This window comes from Onthophagus taurus, chromosome 1 (assembly GCF_036711975.1).
Source record: "Onthophagus taurus isolate NC chromosome 1, IU_Otau_3.0, whole genome shotgun sequence".
NCBI classification, from domain to species: Eukaryota; Metazoa; Arthropoda; class Insecta; order Coleoptera; family Scarabaeidae; genus Onthophagus; species Onthophagus taurus.
Genome location: NC_091966.1, coordinates 14,868,958 through 14,891,357, shown reverse-complemented (window position 1 = coordinate 14,891,357; position 22,400 = coordinate 14,868,958). Strand labels below are relative to the sequence as shown.

Below are 22,400 nucleotides of genomic sequence, written 5' to 3'. Positions count from 1 at the left end.
ATGCCAATGACCATTGTCAGGATTAAGATTTGCAGTCACTATTCTTTCATTTACAGTTTCAGAATCGTATAATATACTCCCTTATTTGCTCTGTTGCAAATATAAAACTTTTTTTACAAATGATGTTTCATTTCTTCTTAATTTCCGTAAGAGCAGCAATGGCAACTTTTCCTCGTTTCATAGTTTTCGTGACCTTCTCTAATTTTTCGTTCTTCTGCGCTTGTCGTCCACATGTTTCATCTAAGTTCTGAGGCTAATTACTGAGATTTTTGCTGGTTTACGTTTTTCTTCGAATAATCGGAAGCATGTTCATTGCTTCAATAGGCTTAGATTATTAAAAATGTATATTTAACGGAACAGTACAAGCTCAATATGACGTAAATACCTCTTACGTATTCAATACTGAAGTTTACATATTATACTACAACTTATCTATGGATAGTTAGTTCATGTTCCAAGATACAAGAACTATTTAGAAACGAAAATTATAGTCGTTGGTGCTCTTAGAGAAAAAGCAAAAAGAGTTGTTTCTCCAATTGTAAACATGAAGGGAAGACAACCTAAATAATGCTGTATTGTTCTGCTACAGTAGATATCTTACTCTTCTATCATTAAATAATTATTTTGGTTATTTTTCAACATTTTCAGGTTACCTGTACTTCTTCATAGCTGAGTTTCATATATTCAAATTGGTTTAAGTATTCATGTATGCATTAATATTTTACTTTCCATGTGTTCCACATTACGGCCATGTGAGTATTTAACTAGAAAATAATGTACTTATAATTAGATTTGTGAGTTCAGGACCTGAAAGAAAGGGTATGAGTTTATTCAGCTTATAATTTAGACCTATGTGCTACACCTTACTAAACGCTGCTTTAATGTCTCAGAATTTGCTTAATCTTTGAAATGTAGTAATTTGCTTCATCACTCTATGAACTTGTTGAACTGGCGAAAAACTAGTGTCGCGGTATATATCTTGCTTCTTCCACCTTTGTGGAAATTGGTAGAAGGCTTTTTGGTCTGTAAGAGATTTGTTTTCACGTTTTTTTTAATTGCTCTTTTTGGGTAATTTCTGTAATATCAGTCCAGTAATAAAATCGAACTGTGGTGGTTTATTTGGATTTCTTGTTATCATTATTACCATCTTAACTTTTTTTCTCAGAAAATCGTGGAATTGATAAATCTAGTTGAAATGGTTCTGTGAGATCACGTTTTATATTTGCTAAAAATTCAGTGTCTATCAGTTACGTTTATCTAAGTATCTGTATATAACTGATTTTTCAAAAAACAAGAAAAACAGATCCAAACAGTCAAATCTGGAGTATAGAAGAGCAATACTGAACAACAAGTAATTCAGAAAAATCATAATTGTGATATCACTTTCTTTTTATTGTGTATCGTATTACTTGATGTAACATTAATTCATGTTTTTTCATTGACTTATGCGTTATCCTGAAGTTTTGCAACGTTGCTTTTTTTATCATGTACAGGTAAACGTCGTTTTACGCCGGGGTTCCGTTCCGCGAGACACCGGCGTAAACAAAATCGGCGTAAAATGAACACAAATATAATGGACGATATAAGGTTAGGTTCCATGTCAAAATTCTAAGAACTATCTAACATGACATGTTTATTTAATACATATCCTATATACATATATTCAAAATAAATAATAATCTCTTGATATAAATAATGAAGTTTTTGAAATAAATACTAACTCACTAGTTCATCGGTACTGAATTAAAGTCTCACACTTTTTTGAAAAAAGCATCGAATTTCATTCGCATAAGGTCGAACGGCAGCTGTGACACTTCTTTTAACATTTGCGGTTCGATTGTAATCCCCATCTATCTCAGAAAGCTCACCTGTTAATCGTTAAAGGATACGAGTTAGATCATCCGTTTTTAGGATCATTTTCTTTCTCATCCTCTTCTTCTTCGGGATTTTTTGATTGAAGGCGATCTTATGCCTCGATCAACTTTTCTAATTCTTGATTTGAGAGTGGTTGGTCATGCACGTCTAACAGTTCGGTCACATCTTCAGTTGTTACTTACCACTTTACACTTCTACCACTTCTACACTTGCACCTTGTATAAATTCAGGAAAAAGTTTACGCCAAACGCCGTTTAAACAATTGTTTGTCAGTTCGTCCCAAACAGACTTTTAGATTATTTATTCCTTTTAAAATGTCGTATGATCGCCAATAATCTTTGACGCTCCCATTGGAATTATTATCTAACGCCTTAATCATTGCTTTTAATGTTATGCGGAAATAATACGCTTTAAAGGTAGAAATTACCCCTGATCCATGTGTTATAAAACGAAGGTTGTGTTAGGGGGCATGTAAATTATTTTGACATCCAATCCCGTGTCTAAGGTGTCAAGATTTTGCTGATGTCCTGGGTCATTGTCTAATAGGAGGATTGTTTTCTTTGGAAGGTTATTTCGGTCACAAAATTTAAGCACAGTAGGGCAAAAATAATTTTTAAACCAGTCTGTAAAAGTTTCCTGAGTGAATCTCCTGGGGAATCCCACGCCGACGCCAACCGGCGTAATTGTGAATCGGCGTAAATCGAACCGGCGCAAAACGACGTTTAGCTGTATCCTCATAGGCAGAAGTATAGAGAAGCCATTCGTATTCATCGTCTTTTAAATCTTTCGTTCAAAAATTGGTTTATGTAAAATATATATTCATATCAATGTGGAGAATCTAAATTATCTTTTCGATTATTTTGTAGAAGAATATAGCGTCTACAAGTTAAATATTCATTCAATATTATTGGTCCTATTACACGTGTATTTCACAGCACACATTAAATCTAAAGTGCGCTTGATGTCTGGTACCACAAACAACCCCAGGATTTTCCGTTGCCCAATAATGAATGTTATTGCGGTTAAATAAACCGTTGTTGGTAAATCGACATTCATTTGTTCAAAGCACGTTTAACGGAAAGTCATTATTTCTGTAATGCTCATTACACCAACCGCTAAATGCAGTCGTCTTTAACGGCGTCGGAAAAGGAGGGGGCTGAGAAAAGTTGATATCATTCCCCGTCAATGTTAATTAAATGAAACTTTTAAGTTAGTTTAAAGGGTTAATACTCTTTAAGAGCTGTTAGTACAAAAATGGGTCAATACAGTTTAAAATCGATTCTTATTGGTGATTAGGTAAATTTTAATCTATGACTAAAGGGAAATCGTAAAGAGTAAAGGTTTCACGTTTAATATAAAGCAAAGTTGTAACACTTGTAACTCTCGGATAGGAACAAACTCGTTCCTATTTATTCACCGATGCCAGTGAATTTATGCAGGGTATCCGTCTATCGATCGCCACCGTTGCTTAATATATAAGTTAATCGGCGATAAACGAATAATTAGATAAGCTTTTAGTTCATGAGAATTTGGAAACTGAAAATTCATCTCAAATCTCTTCAAATATTCGAAATTAGACTTTATTGCTATAGCTGTCGTGTGTTATGAAGTAGTGAATATTCGAAATTCCTTTAAGACCAAAACTACAGACGATTGTTAAAAATCCAAAGTTTGATTTAGGCTTTCATATAGAAGACAAAATTGTTGTTAAAGATGACATCAAACTGAAGTTATTAAAAAACATTATAATTTTAACGTAAGCGCTAACAATATGACCGGAAGCAGAGGTTTCAAATTATAATGGTAGGATCAATATACGTGGCTAGTATATTTTCGTAATTGTGTAAAACTTTACTTGCAAAGAAAAAAGCAGTCGTTCGCCAAACTGTACTATCAAAAAGTAATTCTAAGGATTTCAATTTTCAGATAAGCTTCCCGCTGAAATGATAAGCGTCACGATTCCACATGCACTATCTAATTTTCAATTGGACAACGACAAACTAGAGGGTCTTGTATTTGACGGATGTGCAAGAATGGTTGGAACGGAATGGGTTGTGCAACAAATAATTAAAATTAAGCTCCTCAAGGCAAACTTCTTCCACTATACACGACAAAGTGTGATACATTAAGATTAGTAGCAAATTTATCTTTTTGATATAAAACGATATGATCGTCAGAATACAGTAATTCAAATATTTTACAAATAGGTTGCCAAAATATATAAGGCCTTTGAAGATCTTGCTATAAATTTAGTGTCCAACACTGCTATATGATCGAAAGCTCATCTGTTGTATATAATAGCGTTGCAATCAAACTTCATTATTGATATGGTCATAATGGTAAAGTAAAGTTATAATAGTAATAGTAGTATTCGAAAAAAGAATCTATCGACAATGCTCTTTAAGATGTTTTAAGATAATTAAATTGTCGGGCATTTTTCAGCGAACAAAATATAGGTCAAATCAAAATACAGATGCCGACTCTCCAGTTTTCAACAGTATGCCGGTTCACAGGATATAAAGAACCAATATCAGTGATTACAGTCCCTGTTAATGTCACAAACGACCCGACGGATATTTTTGCGATCGACTCTTAAAGTCATAAAGTTAAAATATTTTTCATGATCGACAGTTTGAGTACCCCCGTTTTCGATAATGTCGCACAGACTCCAAGGTAATTAGTTTTTTGTCATCCTAAAATAATACTTTTCCATGGAATCCTAAAATTGGGTCAACGAAGAACCATTTAGTTAAATATTATTCAACGTTAACTATATTTTATCATCAGAAACAAGTTCGAAGTGACTTGGAACATGTTTTTGTCGAAGGTTTTTAGTTTTAGCTCTAGTGTTACTTCTAGTGATAGTGCTAGTGTTAGTTCTAGTTTTAGTTTAATTAATATTACTGACTTCCAATGTCAAAAAATCGCCTATATTAAAGAAAGTTATAATAATTATTAGATTATATTAGTAAAATTGATATTCATAATGTGCTTTATATGGTTCACCATCTTCAACGAGTTTGCAGTTTGCGTTTGTTATAAGTTTGTGATTTAGACAGTCTGTCTTGTTTTACTACGATTAGGGAACACAAATTTCATATCTGTTGCTGTTCTTTTGTTGTATATCGTTATTCCAGAACCTTCAATGACAGAGCACAATGCATTTGGTTTTTCAAAAGCAAGATTTCTAAACTTATCTAGCAAGCAATGTCAATAAAATTATAAAACAATCGTAATGACCACGTCCTCGTGCTTCTCTTATGCATAGTTTATCAAAAGGATAAACTAAAAGTACTCTCACTAATTTATGTAGAACGTCAATACCACTTTTTGTATTATTGCATGTCAAAATGATTTCTGGCTTGAAATTATTTCCTTCAAAAGGTAATATTTTATGATGATTGTGGAATGATGAAAAGAGAATGACAAACTTTCTAGATTTCATAATGCATAACACATTTTTTTAGTAAACTAAAAATAACAAGAGTACAACACTCACAAGTCGATCGGAATATTACGTCATGCCAATGCTATGCTAAAGTTTTAGCAACTCTTAAATCCTGATCTTTTTTACTTGCAAGTTCTACTTTTCCCAAATATACTTCGAAATTACAAAAGAAATATATTTCTGCATCACAGCGTCCATATTTTTATTCCGTATTTTCTGAATTTGATAGGTGTGTAAATGCGAAAAAGATACCGTCCTCTAAAGCTGTTCATCTATGGTTGCTCAAGCTCATGGACAGTAACTATTTCTACAATTCTGTCTTCAAAAATGTTAGACATCTAACAAATCGGAGTTAATTTATCATTTTTCTTTCTGTCAGGTCTAGTTCTGAGATCGTTGAACCGCATATGTCACAAAATACCTATCTATACTCATTCCTGCCTGAAAAATAGATCTGTTCTAGTACGCTATTAGGATTCTGTTTGTTGCCTTTACTACAAATAAGACCAAGAGTGTCTATAAATCCAAACATTTCTGTGACATCCACTTCAGGTCATATCATTCTGCTCGGATGACTGAGCAGGCTGTTCACATTTCTGTAGCTACAATATAAAAGATATATTTTTGCTTTTTTACGTAGAACATTTTCTTTACAAAAAAACTCATTCACATTAATTTTATTAATTACGGCGTTATGTAGTTCAACTTTAATTACACTAGATTCATAGGCGCTTTGAGATGCGCTATTGACAACATCAATTTCGTCAGTTTCTTCGATACATACTTCAGTAGCGTCTTCAGTTTCCAACGTGTCACTAAATGTTTCATCCAGAGGTAACTTGAGATAGTTAGCACACAAAGCGGTGAAAGTGTTATTTCACTTTACGTAGATGCGGGCACCGTAATAAATGAGGCAAGTTCAGATCATAAAAAGATTAGAAACGTAATGATAGTATAGACACCCAAAATAATATACAATACCCGAAAAGTTATTTGTGAATAATAAAGAAAGATTCATAAGAGCAAATGACGAAGAAAATAATAATAAGAAAATGGTAAGAAAAGATGTTTGCGGGAGGTGTTGGGATGGCAAAGATTAAAAATTAAGAAAAAAAGCATCAATATTCTACTTCTGTTACAAGGTTTTTATATATTCTGTATACATGGTCTTTTTCATAATCGCTTTGGTGTAATTCTTATCTAACATGTAATTTACAGAATTGATATAGACGCTTTTCTAAAATTCGTTTAACTATTGACCTGGTTTAAAACTTTGCGTTCAAGATTTTGGTAAGTTAATCTACGATAACGTTTTATTTTAGCAAAGACACCATAACTTCTAGGTTTATATCTAACTGTTGAAAATAAACTTGACATTGCTGATATTTTTGTTCTATTTTAAAATCATATTGTTCTTATGTAACTTATAATTAGTACATAAGCAATACTATTAATAGAATTAATTTTTTATTTTCTTTTTAATTTCAGGTGAGTCCCTTCATCCAAAAATATCTCACCTATAATTACCACAACAAATGGAGATCTTAAGTAAGTTATAAATGGCTTAATTACCCTTTTCAAAACAATTTTAAAAAATACAAATAGATACCAACGCAACGTACTTACAAAAAATAATCTCTGCATTTTCTTGTTTTTTCTTTAAATAGAGATTATTTTTATCCCAAGAGAATATCATCTCGAACTATAAAACATTATGTGTAAATGCCACGATATAATTGGATAGTAAATGTGAATGGTGGCGTAAGTAATACATAATAATTGAGCAATCTTTTATAGGTTTTTCCCATTGATATGACTACAATCTCCATACCCTTAAGAATTTTCATGTAGCCGTTTTCTTACGCCGCCTCCGTCTCGTTATCCCTTTATAACTGGGGCTTTTCGGTATAACAGGCGAGGTCGATAATGCGATTTTTAGGGCCACTTCCATTTAGTCGCCTTTCAGCTCGTTTTTCAGCGAAATGATCCCCGGAATGCGAACGTCGAATTTTATACGTTCTTATTTTGACTCCCGTCTAGGGGGGAAGACAGAAGAAAAAGAAGCGAGATAGCAATAGGTAATAAATTTAGCCGTGGTTGGAAAGTACTAGGTAAACTAATTTAACGGTAGTTTAATAGGGGTTGGGGTGGAATTCTATTTCTCTCTGAACGACCAGTTGAGAAGGAAAAAGAGCAGAAACATTGTGATTCAGCATAAAATTTGTTTTATTTTTTTAAAAGATTGAAGTTTAGACAATTTAATGTATTTAAGGCATGAATTGAGATCAAAAGATATAGGTTTTATTTTTTGGCAAGGAAGTTATTGATAAAATGACGTTTAGTATACGGATAAAAGAATTTTATGATGTATATAATACGACCACCGCCTTTCTTGGTCCTCTTCGGGAAAATGAAGAGGTGGTGGTGTGATTTATAACAGGCAACAAGAGGTATATATATTTTTGCTAACACCTTAAAAGAGTTAGTGTTAGTGTTCATAAAAAATATTACTTATAATTTAATTTAACAAAATATTAAGTAACACATTCCTGAAAAATCTTTATCATTATGTGTTATAACACTCTTTCTGGCTTCCATATGTAGTTTATGTCGTTTAATATTCCTCTTCTACATCAATTAGCAGCTCTTATGCCTTTTTGTTCAAATATGAAAATGGTTTGAAAGCCAACTTTTTAATTCGACTACCATTGCAATTATTATGATGGGTACTAAATGTTATACGTTATACCTTCTATCATCTTTCTTTAACGCAGCTTCAACGATTTCTGGTAGGTAATCATTATGAGAACGCGATTCCAGATTTCAATGATATTCTCTTGGCATGATTGACACCTAAAAAACTAATTTTCATCTGCTCAAAGGTCAATAACGGGATCAATATTGTTGACGATGTTTCAATTCTTACAATATTAAGTCAGATTCTGGCATGTGTGACATTGATCCTGGAAATTAACGGATCAGTGTCACCCCATATACCCAAGCAATCTAACATAACGTTATTAAATTTAAAACAACTCCGAATCTATGGACCCGATTGGATTCCCTTTGAACACATGAAAATTACAAAATCATAGATATACACAGAAAATAATGTTGCTGAGATTCTAACTTACAAGATCAATTTCAACCCAAACGACGGCATACTTAATAGCAATACATAATTTGAATTCTGATTTATTACTGCATACATAGCATAAAGCATTTGCAAAATATATCTGTGTCACGTGTATGTAGCTGTATCACTGAATAGTAAAACCTTATTTATTTCTATTACTGCTTTATTACCTTGTATTGTCATGATCACAATTTGCGTACGGCAAAAACTGACCAACCTAAAATACAGGCTCTATATTATTTGTAATTCATTACTGGAGTTGCTGAGAAGCGAGTTATCTAAGTAATTTAGAGTTTTAAAATATTTTTTTAAATATAATAAAATGTATATATAATAAAATATATATATAATAAAATATTTTGGCAAAAGTTCATTTGACATTTTACTACTTAATTAAAAATAATAAAAGAAGAGTTGAGTATAATAATAATAACCGTTACAGTAAGTACGCCTTCTTGTACATACTACAAGTTCACTTTGCTGCTGCCTGAATGATCATGTACGTTATTCAAGACTACGGCTACGTTAGAAGTGTAATAATACTTATAAATTGGCAGCCTACGGGGCGGAATACATATCGTATGATGTTGCTGAGTATTAACATCACATACATCAAAACGGAACCTGATCTTGTTAGGGACATATTTATAAATGTTAATATCGGCCAATTAGCAAAACCCAAAGTGTGAGTAAGCTTCTGTCACTGTACAATAGTTTAAGAGTACAGTAAGAGAAGAAACATGAAAAATCTAAATTACAGTATAACTTAGTAACAACTAACCTGACATCATTTCTACACCATTTGACTACAAAAGATTTCTTTACCTTTTCCACACTACTTATATGTCAAAATTGTATAATGATAGGGTTATATGCTACTTTCATAGAAGCCTCTTGGGCCATCCTCTGTAAATTAGAATTAATGGCATTTTATGCTCGGTTACTATAATTAACAACATACGAATAATATAGCTGAGTTTTGTTAGCTGAGATGTTTGGCTTATTATATATTAAATGCTATAGTAATAGATAAAGGATTGATCTTGAGGCATGACGGCTTCCATGAAATATACACCCACACCTCGCTATACGGCCGCTCTTTATACGGCATTTCGCTATAACGGCTCTCTTCAATTAAGGCACGTTTTCGATTTACGGCCTAAAATGTTTCGCTATAACGGCAAAAAAACTTGTTTTCGATGTATTAGAATAATTGATGCCTTATACGACTTTTCACTTTGCGACCAAGTTTCGTGGAACGTATCTAGGCCGTAAAGCGAGGTATGGGTGTAGTGTACAGGATGTCCACATTTCGATTAATGAAAAATGAAATTTGGAACATTTGAAACCATAACATAGCAAAAAATTTGTTGGATCTCTTCGAAATACCGATATAGTAAGTATAACCAAAAGAATGGGGTATCGAATGGTATCAAATGTTTAAATCTAATTATATCATCCGTGACATCCTCCAAACGATAACCACATTGCTGGATAGATAAAATATTATGCCTATCAAGAAGATCTATCAAAATTTTACATAATATAGGACATAGTATTAAACATGTATAATACTAAGTTTTATTTAATAAGTTTATATCATCGGCAATTCAAGGAAGAAACTACTACAAATAGAGAATGTATTATTAACATTGTCCTACTTAGTTATATCCTACAAGGATTCCGCCAAAAGACCCATTAAAAATAAATCCAAATTAAAGTTACTGTAACCTTTGCAATGTAATATTTTAAGTGCCTTTGAGTCGTCTCGTTTGCTCGAGTTACCTCGTTTACTGCATTTAATGAAATTAAAGGACCTACATGCTCTCGTTCTTTTCTACAATACTCGACTAGTTTAAGTAAATAAATTAATCGGATTTTCGGTCAGCAGGCTTAAAAATAAAACAACTTTTTAAAATAGCTAATATTTCGATTGTTGGTTACAATCGTCTTCAGAGCATTTTATTGCTAAAAGATTTTACAAAGAAAAAACGTAAGTCAAGCAACCATATTTAAGAAGCAAAAAATAATACTTACTTGTAACTGGAAGTGGCGTAAAATCTCAAAATTCGTCAAAATTAAATTGATCAAAAACAAGCAAACGCAAGACGCACGACCGTCAAATGTAAAAAGGGAAAACTTGTTTTTTGGAGTGAGAACACAAACCCCAAAAATTCAAGATGTACAGTGTAAAGCAAAACTTCATCAAACAATGAACATGAAACAAAGAATAAGCTTAATTTAAATTGAATTTCTAAACTTCAACTTTAATTAATTTAACACCAATTAATTAATATAAATCTAATTAACAAACTAAAAAAACATATCATTGGAGAAAGTTGAGGTGTTATTAGGGCTAGAACCTTGTAATTATTATGGTTAAACCTATTTAAGGCAAACAAATAAGCATAAATGTTGGTAAGGTTTTGAGTATCTGTTTTAAAATTTACAGCATTCCAAGAACAGCCTATTATGATAATTAATTTCTGAATTTAAAATTTTTACATCCCAAAAATCAAATTCATGTCCGCACTCCAAAACGTGTTGGGATAAAGCATCACTAGACTTTTTTAGTTTACAGGCACTTGTAATATGCACTTATAATATGTATGTTTTGAGATTCTACTCTTCAACCACTGACTGGTCTGACCAACATACTTTCCATCACAACCCTTGCATGAAACACAATAAATCAAGTTGGATCTAAAATTATAATCAGTCTTATCCTTAAGTTTAGTAAAATGGTTTCCTAATTTGTTATCATAGCAGTCAATGATCCTTATGTTATCAATACATTTCAACGTTTTCTTTAACTGGTCGCTTAACCGTCCTATGTATGGAAGCTTTTTATAAGTGAAACGCTCTGTATTAATTAATTCAGGACTAGTTAAACTGATCTGCTTGATATTATTATGTGAATACGTTGAAAACAAAAGTATGTTGATCAACTTAAGAGGATAACCATTGTTGACAAAATTTGTTCTAAGGAAATTGAGATTTTTTTTGTAAAAAGTGATTATCACAGATAGTCGAAACTCTATGCTTCAAATTTTACGTTTGAAATTGTGACTTGAGAAATTATTCAAATAGTGTCCCGAGTACGTCGGTTTGACAAACCAGTCAAATTGAATGATGTTATTTTTATTTCTTATCATTTTCGTCTAGGAAAGAAATACATTTGTCTTTTTCGATCTCAATTGTCAACTGAATACACGGATGAAAACTGTTAAACAAATTCAACTGTTAGTTTAAGGAGTTTAAGTACTAAGTTGTTAGAGTCGTTGGTGTACTTCGGTATTGTCTAAAACTAACCTAACTTATGTTCTAGAAAGTATTAATAGTAAATATTCCAAAAATCATTTATATCTTATTTACGACCACTTTATGACGCTGTCTACTTTACAGTTATACTTTACGAATTAACACGTAAACATACCTTAAAGATTTTACCCATATATGCCAATTTTAGATTTTCCTTTATTTTATTAGGGACTAATGGAGGTATTTCACTCTATTTCATCAGCCAAAGACCTTATTGTCTTGAGTTTGGAAGACAATTCCAAACATTCGGATTGAACTACTATTCGCGCCAAAAGTCAACTTTAGAGATCGATATCTTCGCAACCGCTCGATGAAAAAAATTGGGGTAAAGTTTGTTGTAATTACTGAATATTTCAAAGTCATTTCAAGCTATGCCAGGAGAGGGGGTTTCTCCAATCGGAAAAGATAGTGCGTTCCAGACAGGACGTCGCGCCTTTATTTTACCTACATAAAGAAATAAAGATGCGACGTCCTGCCTGGAACACACACCAGCAACATCTTTTTCAAATTCACATATGTGGTAAAGTTCAGTGATTACAACAAACTTTATCTCAAGTTTTATGCATCTAGCGGTTGCGATGATATAGATCTCTAAAATGAGGGGCCTTACCTTTTGACACAGATAGTAGTATCATATTGAACAGGGTCTTGTAATCACTCACTCATCGACTTCTCAAGAAGAACTTCTTATCTGTAGCTAATTTTATTATTCGTTTCTTGAAAAGTTGTTGAAAAGCTATTAACTTTCCCTGAAAATTATTCTTTTACCTTTCTTGAGACTGAAATTCTACGTTTTATCCAAATATAGGTAATTTAATTCAAGATCGTGAGATACCGAACTTATTTAAACACGTCACGTAATTTTGCAGGATTAATGATATTTATATGGAGTCTCTGTTTAAGGTAAAATTAAAGAAATTAAATGTCTAAACGAGATATTTTATTGCGAATTTTAATCACTTTATGCGTTAAGAGGATCGAGAAAATGATAATTGAAGAAGCTTGTTTTTGACTACTAACAAGAGGAGGACTTTCTGGTATATAAGGTATCCATGCTATTACCATTACATCTTTCTCGTTTCTGGTCTTTTCTGTTTATGATGTCATTCGCCATCCCGAATATCACTTATTTTAACATTGTCTAATACGGCTCTAAATTTTTCACACACGAAGTGTTGGGTTGTAAGTTAGGTTGTGAGCTTGATATCTTAATTTCATGTTAATGCAATTTGAAAATTTGGTTTCTTAATCTTCCATCAAGTGATCTAATCTGGTCTTTAGTTATCTTATCCTTGGAGTAGCATTATCTCGGTTTTGTGGGTGATAACTTTAACCTCATTTCATGTAATTTCATAGAGATCTATTTCGTAGCAGTCACTAGTAGAAAATTATTAGGTATAGTTGGCTCTCCAAGTTAATCAATAACATCCTTTCATAGTCTATTCTTTCCGAGAACAATTATTAGTAAAGAATATTATTAGTCTGTCTGATAAGTCCTATTTGTGCTATGTGCACCAGATATCTGTTAATCTACCACATGAGGGCAACTTAAAGACTATTTGACTAGAAGAACGCACACCACTTTATTCTTTACAACCTTTTTCTTGGTTTTATTATTACAATTTGTAGTATGACTACATCCACAATCAACTTACATACTTTTACAATAACAGAGCATATACCCCTGAAACAAACTCTTTTCATCAATTTCTTTCTTTACCTCTTTCTGTTATGTTGGGTGGAACATTTTTTAAGTTTTTGTGAGGTCTTCTATTATAAGCCTTAAGGAATTCTGTTTTTAAGGTGAGGTTTATTCCATAAAATATTGCTAGTATATATTTACAGCTTTGTGCTTTCGACTCATTCCTTCGTGGTACTCTAGTCTATGTTGGAACTGATGGTGAAGGATTGGTGAAGTATTGAGCTTATTACAATTTTTGTCAGCAAGAGCAATCTCCGCAAGACAATAATGGGTGTGACCTACGTTTTGTGCATTTCTTCCTATTAGTCTGTCCTGCTATTGGGGATTACAGGAGTTACCTATACATTTTTTCGTTTGCCAGAGCTCAAATCTTAAGAAAGATCCAACACAGTTTTATTAGTGTTATTAACACGTTAAACGCCACGTGACCGCCGGCACCCAAAGATTTCTGGTTATTGTAATATATATTTCATACCTGGCAGTTAACTTGTTGTATGTATGTAGCTTCACGTGGGGGTGAATTTCTTCACAGCACTTAAGCCCCAGCGGGCTCTTTGTACATTCTCACAATTTACAGTTCAATCAGGGGTTAGAAAACTAGCCAAGGTTTTAATGAACGTTAATATAGAACAGAAGGGTATGTTCTTTATATCCAAAATTTGGGGCCATGGTACGCCAAAAGTGGATTCCCGTAAGCACGCGAGGTTGGGACAGTCACAAACAATATGACTTACCGTCTTGCCTTCCATTTCAAACCCTCTATAGAGGAATGTATTCGCCAGATTCATGTAGAATATGTGCTTACGTAACTTGCAGTGACCGACCAGGAAGTGGGTGAGGAGCTTCAAGTCACTTTTTGATTTTTCCAGGAACTGAGTAGATCTCTTCCGGTTAGGGTAGAGCAGAGTTTTTTTTTTATTGCCAAAAGCTTGATGGGAGATGGAGTTGATCAGATTTGACGCTGCATTAAAAGTTAGAGGTATAAACGGTTCAGGGGAGATCGGTGACTTCTTAGCCGCTCGTTTCAACTATCAGTGCAGATTACAAGGTTTCTGCCAACTTTTTTGGAGTCGATGATCACATTGGCTGCTATATATGACTATATGACTTTTCCCATTTTTACAACTTGCTTATTATTCAGTGATCACAATCGAAGCAACACCATCACGGCCACCTCCCTGATAAAAATATTCAGCATAGTCTTCAGCGCGATCGTGGGCATCGATCTCATGGTGCTCGTGATTAACAGGTAGGCCACTCGTTGCAATTGATGCAGCAATTTAACCTTGTAGGCATGTTTCAGTGCTGAGCACCAAACTATGACCCCGTGAGCTACCGTGGGTCTTATCACAGACGTGTAGATCCACATTGTATCCTTTGGATTTAATCCCCAAGTATTTCCAATTACCCTTCGACACTGAGTGAGTACAATCATTGCTTTGTTGGTTTTTCAACTAATGAGTGATTTCCAAGTCAGTCCTTTGTCCAAGATAACATCGAGATATTTCACCTCTGGAGCAAAGGTTAATGGACTGTTACAGAAATGGGATGATGTTATGTGTACCAGTTTCCTCTATTTAGTGAAGAGAACAATCAGTCAGAACAGAGTTTCATTTTTATATTAGTATAATTTTCAAAAATCGCAAGATTTTCAAGAAAGTAAAGTTTTATTCGTCTCATATAAAAGAGATATTTTCACTAAAAAGTTTAAAGCGCAATAATAACACGTGATTTTAGTAGTTTTTGGTAAATAGCACGTATATAAAAGTTTAAGTTCTTTTAAACATCTATTAAATCTTGCAAAGGAACACAACATTTGTTATAACACTTTTATGTTCATATAGTTTTGTTAGTGTCAAATAAAAGCGTTGCTTAGAATAAAAACAATTAATTTTGTGTTGATATTGGCCGAACAAAACTCGGTTTAAAATAAATCATCATCGGATTACAACTGAATTGATGAATTTCAGTTGTACAATTTTATTCAGTTTATAAGCACGAAATATTGTTAATTTTTTATATCTATCAGCAATAATTAGTTATGCATCAATTTTGTCTTAATATAATTTATTCGTGAACGTTACAATTAATTCACATTGAAATCTTCATTATATACGTTATTCGTCTCTGAAATAATCAATTCTGTCCATCCGACCGAGCCTATAATAAAATCATGAACGAAATGCGACTGCGAATTGTAAATGTCACGTTTTGCTCGGAAATTCTGCCATACAGTGAGACAGTGAAGAGGTCAGTAACACTCTCTGCGAAACTGTGTCACTGTAAATAAGTTATCATCGTAGTTGGGGTTGATGCCGCAATATTCTGCCGCATCAGTACTCTCTTATGAGAACGGTTGTGATGTTGGTAATGTCGGAGGAGTCGGAACCATCTCCGTTGATGTCGTTGATGTGCATGCATTCGAGAGCACGTGGTGTACTGTCAAAGTTTCCACGAAAAGTGGGGATGGTAGAGCGCCTGCTCCTTGATAGCGTGGCTTCGCGCATTATTGTGATCGTGGAAGCTCGTGGAAGGCATGTGCCGCGACCAGGTGTTTCTGACGAACCGCGGAACTGGCTGAAAGATACTGCTCTACGGGGGAATAGAGATTGAAAAGACGCGAGTGTTGGGGACTTTGATGGGTCTTTCGTTGGGAAGTGTTCGAATTGTGAGAACGCGCTCTACTATGTGCTTTTTGTAAAGTAGGTAAGTATTCGTATAAGTTAAGAAAACTTTTGAAAACTTTAGTATATTTGTTTTTCTTCGCCAACTGACTGCATCAACTCGTTTCGCGACGGATTATTATATTACAATATTGAAAGCATGTCAAATTTATTTTGCTTTTATTGTTTTACGTGCTGATGTGCTGTGTACTGTTTTTCGTTTATTTATTTTTTTAATCTATGAATACAAACTTTAAAATATTCGACAAATAAATATCTCTAAAAAATGTTGTCGATACCCAAAACATTCTAAATTTGATGTAATTATAGATAAATCACCTCGTAATTGATTTAATTTTTATATTAGAAACTATGTCTCAATTCATTAACTCTTTACTGGAATAATCAAAAGTTTAAGGAAGGTTCGCCATCGGTTAAAGTTTTCGTATTTGGCATACTACACAAACTCTTGCATAACTCATTTATATGCAATTTCGAAGTTTACCGTTCGGGCTCTACGAACCTAAATAGTTTTTGTTAACTATTTTTTGGAGTATCACTGGCAGACTCTTTTAGCTTTCCAATATCGAAAGCAAATTGTAAAATCTATACGAAATGTAACGGAATTGTTGACATTTTAATTGAACTCACAAACAAGTTTTTGAAACAAATTTTCGAAAAATAAATAAGTCAAATCAATATGTAGAGGAAATGAAGTTTCTGTTCTAACGATATTGTTTTAAAATATGTAAACAAAAAGAGACATATTTATCTAAACATTTTTAGTTTTAATTGAAGTTTTATTTACCAATTTCTTGAAGCAAACGTAAAGATTTACCTAACCACAGAAACATAAAGACGGTGGAATAATCTATTACTCTACATCTAGGACATAATAAACAGATTAACATCCTGACAAAACAAACTGCCTAGGAAGTGTCTACAAGATATGTTTAAAACTTTCTTTCGACGGGGGTTTTTCGTAAATCTGATCGAATAGATTTAGTAGTCGCTTTTCTCAAAATAAGCAAAGTTTAATATATATACTAAATACCGCGAAAATACGAGCAGTTCACTACGGGATTAAACGGGTTTGTTTGGAATGCAGCCAAACGGTGTAGTGTTTTTGTAAATGAAATGATTATAATTAATTTTTACATCATTATGATTGATTTTATTCATAATTCATTGAAAATCGTTAAATATTTAAAAAAACAAACTCAAATTTATTTTTCTCACTTATTTCGAAACAGAAAATTTAATTTAACAGTGTTAGCAGTTTCAAACCAACTGCATCAATTCGGCTTACAGCTTCCGTTCAAAGTTCCAATTTCAATTTGAGAATAAAGTGCTTCTTAATTCTTTAAATCTACTCACTTTTCGACTCTAAGTCGTTTAAGCTATTAATAAAAATATTTGAAACTTTGATATTTTATGCCCTTTAACATTTTCGGGTTAAAACTTCTTTTATCCTGAAATAGGGTGTGGTACAGAAGTAAAACGTATATCACTCTACCGGAAATCCGGATTTGGATTTAGAGGTTCACCCTTGATCAAGTTCTTGACACATTTCAGCCGGGTTCTAAGCGTTTCAGTAAAACATTGACTGGGATCACGAAGATAGGTATCGAGGGAAAAGGTCAATGTATAAATTTTGCAACCGGGATTCATCTTAGAAATGGTGATTTATATATCAAGCTTTTTTGTATCAATGTGAAATAAGATAACATGTTACCATTTAACATAATATAATGTGTATCTAATTCTTTTATAATTAAATATTATAATAAACGTTGTTTATTTTAGCGTTTCTTGCAGACCGTTTTCATGTTTATAACGGTTGTCAGTTAGCTTGTATTGTGAGTAAAATTTATACCAATAATAAATCAAAAAGTAAAAGTATTCGTTTGAATCGAAAAAAGTAAATATCTATGAACAAAAATTTGTTTTGCACATGTCTATGCAACATAAAAAATATTTGATACCTCACCCCGAACCCAATCAAGCTTTGTAAATAAAATGGTTACATCACGTCAGCTTTCATATACAAAATCGTTTGTGTATTAAAAAAATACCCAAAGTTAGTCAGAACATTTTATTTTACGTTAAAAGAATATATATTTTTTAAACGACTAATTTTTCTTTTATATTTACCCCTTGTTATATACCTCTAAAGACACCAAGCAATCTGCAAGCATGATAGGTTCTCATATGTCTTAATATCGCTTGTCAAGCTGCGGTGTCTTCTGGTAAAACCATTCTTCATGTTCATCGCTAACTGATCCCATGTTTACCGGAACAAGCTTTAAATGGGAGTGTATAAAATGAATTTAATTTTTTCACAGGACAAACAACGTCCTTAACCTTCGCTCAGCTTTATCTACGATATTCTTGATCAATTTCTGTTAAAATTCTCACCTACAATGTACCCAGATGTTAAAAACTAGTTTTGTCTAACATAACGTTCTGACCACTCTCAACACGACAATACTTCTTATAGCCGGTTTCAATCCTAAAATTAAAGTCACTACTTTTAAACCTACAGATATTAGCCATTTAAATGCTGCGTATTTGATATTTTTTCCTGAATAAGTCTTAAAATCTCATAGGGTTAAATGAGCCTCGTATGCAATAGGTAAAGATGTGATCCGCCAATAAACAGCTTCTATTCTTCTGATGAGAAAGCTGACCTATATCTCTTTGAATACATGGTTATTAAGGAGTTGTGCCGCATAATCTCAATCAAAATCGTTAAGTTATAATTGACCAGTTAAATGTGGTTCTGCATTAGTTATAGTTGGGTCTTGAATTTCTTTCTCTGAAAGGCATTTCTAGAAATGAAAATCGTTTTTGAGGAACTTGTATACTAAATGTTGTCAAACGACTGTCTTATTGTCTCATTACAAGTTCTAGCAGCAATCTGCCATCATGTATCTGTCTCATCTTCTCCTAGTATCTCCATTGTTTTGATATATCCTGTCGAAATCTTTTTTTCTTTTTTTTCCTTGGTATCACCTATATTTTCAAGAAAATTATCAAAGAGTCTGTGTAGACATGGAAGATTTATGTTCCTGTTATACCAAAGATCTTTGAAATTACTAAACATATTGCTTATATGTCCATAAACATTACTCATCTTCACTCAGGGAAGCAAATAAAGATTCTTTCGAATGGTTTTATTTATGGACTGTCAAAACTTTCTATATAAAGTTTTTCTGTACGTATCCCAGTCACTTTTCATTCTATCTACGAAATGCATAATCAACTCTGCCCTAGAATCTTTACTAAACGTTTCATCAAATTCATCAAATCTAGCTAGCTTGATGTGCAAAGAAGGAAAGATGACTTTGTTTCGTTCAACTAAGAATTCGCATATTACATTTTCTCTCCAACATATTCTCTAATAATTAATTCTCTTGTGTGCTACTTATGTTTCTGTCTTTCTTTTCGGTGTTATTCTGCTATTTCCGTGATAAAAAAAGCGAGGTAATATTATGTGAGGGTGCTGCCCAGGCAGAATATAAACAATTTTTAAGTTCAACATACCTTTAAATCTTTTTTATAATCAAAGCTATTTCATTAATAATACTATTATAATAGGTTCTGAGTAATATTAAGTAAAAGGAAAGATATAATGTTAACGATAATTAGACTGTGTAACAGCACAGTCTAATTATGCTATTGTTGTAGAAAAGCGGTTCTATTATTGCTCCTTTCCTATACGAACATAATGTTCTGGTATTTGACGAATTGACGCATATGTACATATATTTGGATCTTGTATACCAATCGAATTAAGTATTATTATTTTGAATTAAGTATAAGGAACTATTAGAACACTACAGCGGTACGTCCAGCATACTTTGTATATCAATGGATACTCTGGGCGAATGGTTGCGCATGTATATAACACATTTCTAACCGAATTTTTAAGGGCACTTCATTTAACAATCCGAAAAGTATTTTTTATAAAGAGTAAGTACATAGCACCTTTTGAAGATGATGGCAGCACTAACGGTCTAAATCACCACTCCGCAAAAAGATTTATTGTTCCGGTTTTGCTTACTCAACAGCATGACGATTTGCATTTGCTCAATAATAGGTGTGGAAATTTGCAATTCCATTACTTGTTAGCAACGTTCGTCCATAAATAAAATATTATTATAAAATTAGATTGCACCACCCAATGATCAACACAATGAACACGACTAGCAATTGCATCCAAAAATGAAAATTACGCTCATAGAATACTAGTACTCACTAGACATGATAAGAATAAAATTATTAATGTTGTGCATAACTAAATGTAGGTTTTTTTTTCAGTAGCATAGAAGACAATGTTAACATTAAATAGATGTTGTACCCTTTCACCCTTTAACCTTCGAAGTTGCGCAGTAAAAGACTGCATGTTGGTAGATATGCAGTCTTTGACCATCATATAATACGTCTTGTATACTTTTTGTATCTACATTTGCCTTATAGTAATGTCATGTCCATGATCATGGTAATAGAAAACAAGACAATAGAAAGAAATAACAATAAAAGAAACAAGCCCTAAGACCTAATAACGGGGAATCATTTCATTTGAAATGTATGTGTTTCTGCTTGTTCTTACTCTGTCCATCTAGTTGTTCTTATTACGTCCTCTGTATATAAGGAAGGTTTGTTTGTCTCCCAGCATATTGGCCAATAGAATTTTGGGAGTGACACCATCTCGATTGTCGCCTTCTTCTGCACCCTTTCTTGATTGCTACATCCAGCTTCTCGTCTCATCGTCATCACATGAGCCCATCCTTGCTTAGTCTCGTTCAAGTCTTCGTTCTTTACCACTGAGTGTATTAGGTGTAATTGGATTATTTATTCTATCGGTTATATATTTCTTCGCTAATTCTGTCTGTAGTTAGAAGTTCAAGTCTGTTCATGCCTTTCCCCATACATCCTTATTTAGCACTTTGCTAAGAGAGATCAATTCTCTATTCTTATGGAAATTCAATTTTTTCATTCTTGTTTAATTTACTTCATAGTTTTTTCCAAAGCTTATCACATATCAGCCATCCTTATATTTATATTCTGTAACAGTGTTTAGCTCCATCAGCGCCTTTGTGGTTTTGATATTATGCCAGTGCTCTCAGTAGATGAACATCAATCCGCTTTACTTCATTCTTTTACATTGCATCTGGCGAGACCCATCTTGACTACCTCCTCCTTCAGCAGACATTCCATTGCTACACATTTGCTACCATTGCTACCATAGTGATGGCCTACATGTCATTTTCTTAACCTTCTAATAATGGTTTTATTTTTGAAGCACTTCCTGTGTTTTTGAATGATTTTTTATTTCTACTCACTGACCAAGAGTATCTATCTCTTTCTAGTAATTCGTATACTAGATTATTACCTTGTTGCGATGGTGATTTATGACTGGAGTGCGCGCGTAGATTGGGACTTGTCGTAGATGATTCAGACAAGTCCCCAGTTACGGCAGTTTTAGGGAAATGATATGAACGATAAATATTAGAAAGCTAATTGTTTCTACTATTATTATCATCTCCGTTGTCTAAATTAGTTATATTACCATCTATTTACTAAGGAATATATGGTATTTAGTTGTATCGGAACCCTTTAGAATGTTTTTATAAAAAATGTCCAACAATAAAAACATTTTTTTTAGAAACATTTTGTTACTTAGGCCTTCCGAGTTCGCATTCAACGTAACAATGGTCGAATGAAAAGCAGAAAATTTCTTTATGCTTTTAAAAGCATGAAATCACCGCGAATAAAAAATGATTAATTCGTACTCTTTCAGGTCATAACTTTATATTTTTAATAGTTGTTTATCGTTTTTATTAAAATCAAATCCACAATATCACCGTTAGCTTTTGGATAATACAATCTATTGCAAAACATAATTATTGGTCTTTAAATCTTCAGACTGTTTCTCGCAGAAGCTTGTCGTATATACTTTAACGATTTTCTTTTTTTAAATATTTTAAATATATGGAATAAAATTCTATATTATTATTAATACTATACATCAAAATTTTTTGATTTTTTTTAATCTTAATTTCAAAATATTATCTTTTTTTACCTTTTTAAGATGAATTGAAGATGTAACAATGTAGATCACAACTTGTATTCATTCACAAACGTAGTCGAGCAAATGTAATAATTCCTGTGAAACGACCCTTGATAAACCCTCAACATTAATTGACTAAGAATGGAATACATTGTAATGCGGCTTGTGCGATATGAATT

The 22,400-nt window shown here is 32.8% G+C and overlaps 1 protein-coding gene across 14 annotated transcripts in view; it reads left to right on the top strand.

Moving 5' to 3' along the window:
- The window catches only part of LOC111413140 (slowpoke 2), a 393,515-nt gene that overhangs the window by 215,131 nt on the left and 155,984 nt on the right, over window positions 1–22,400 (top strand). For 3 of the 14 annotated variants that reach the window (XM_071197448.1, XM_071197431.1, XM_071197444.1), the window contains exon 1: window positions 15,949–16,188. The exons of 2 other annotated variants lie outside the window; for them this stretch is intronic. The gene's annotated coding sequence lies outside the window, so the exon portion shown is untranslated. Of the gene's footprint in view, window positions 1–15,946; window positions 16,189–22,400 lie in introns of those variants that run through there. 9 more of the 14 variants (XM_071197447.1, XM_071197451.1, XM_071197465.1 and 6 more) reach the window with 6 other exon arrangements.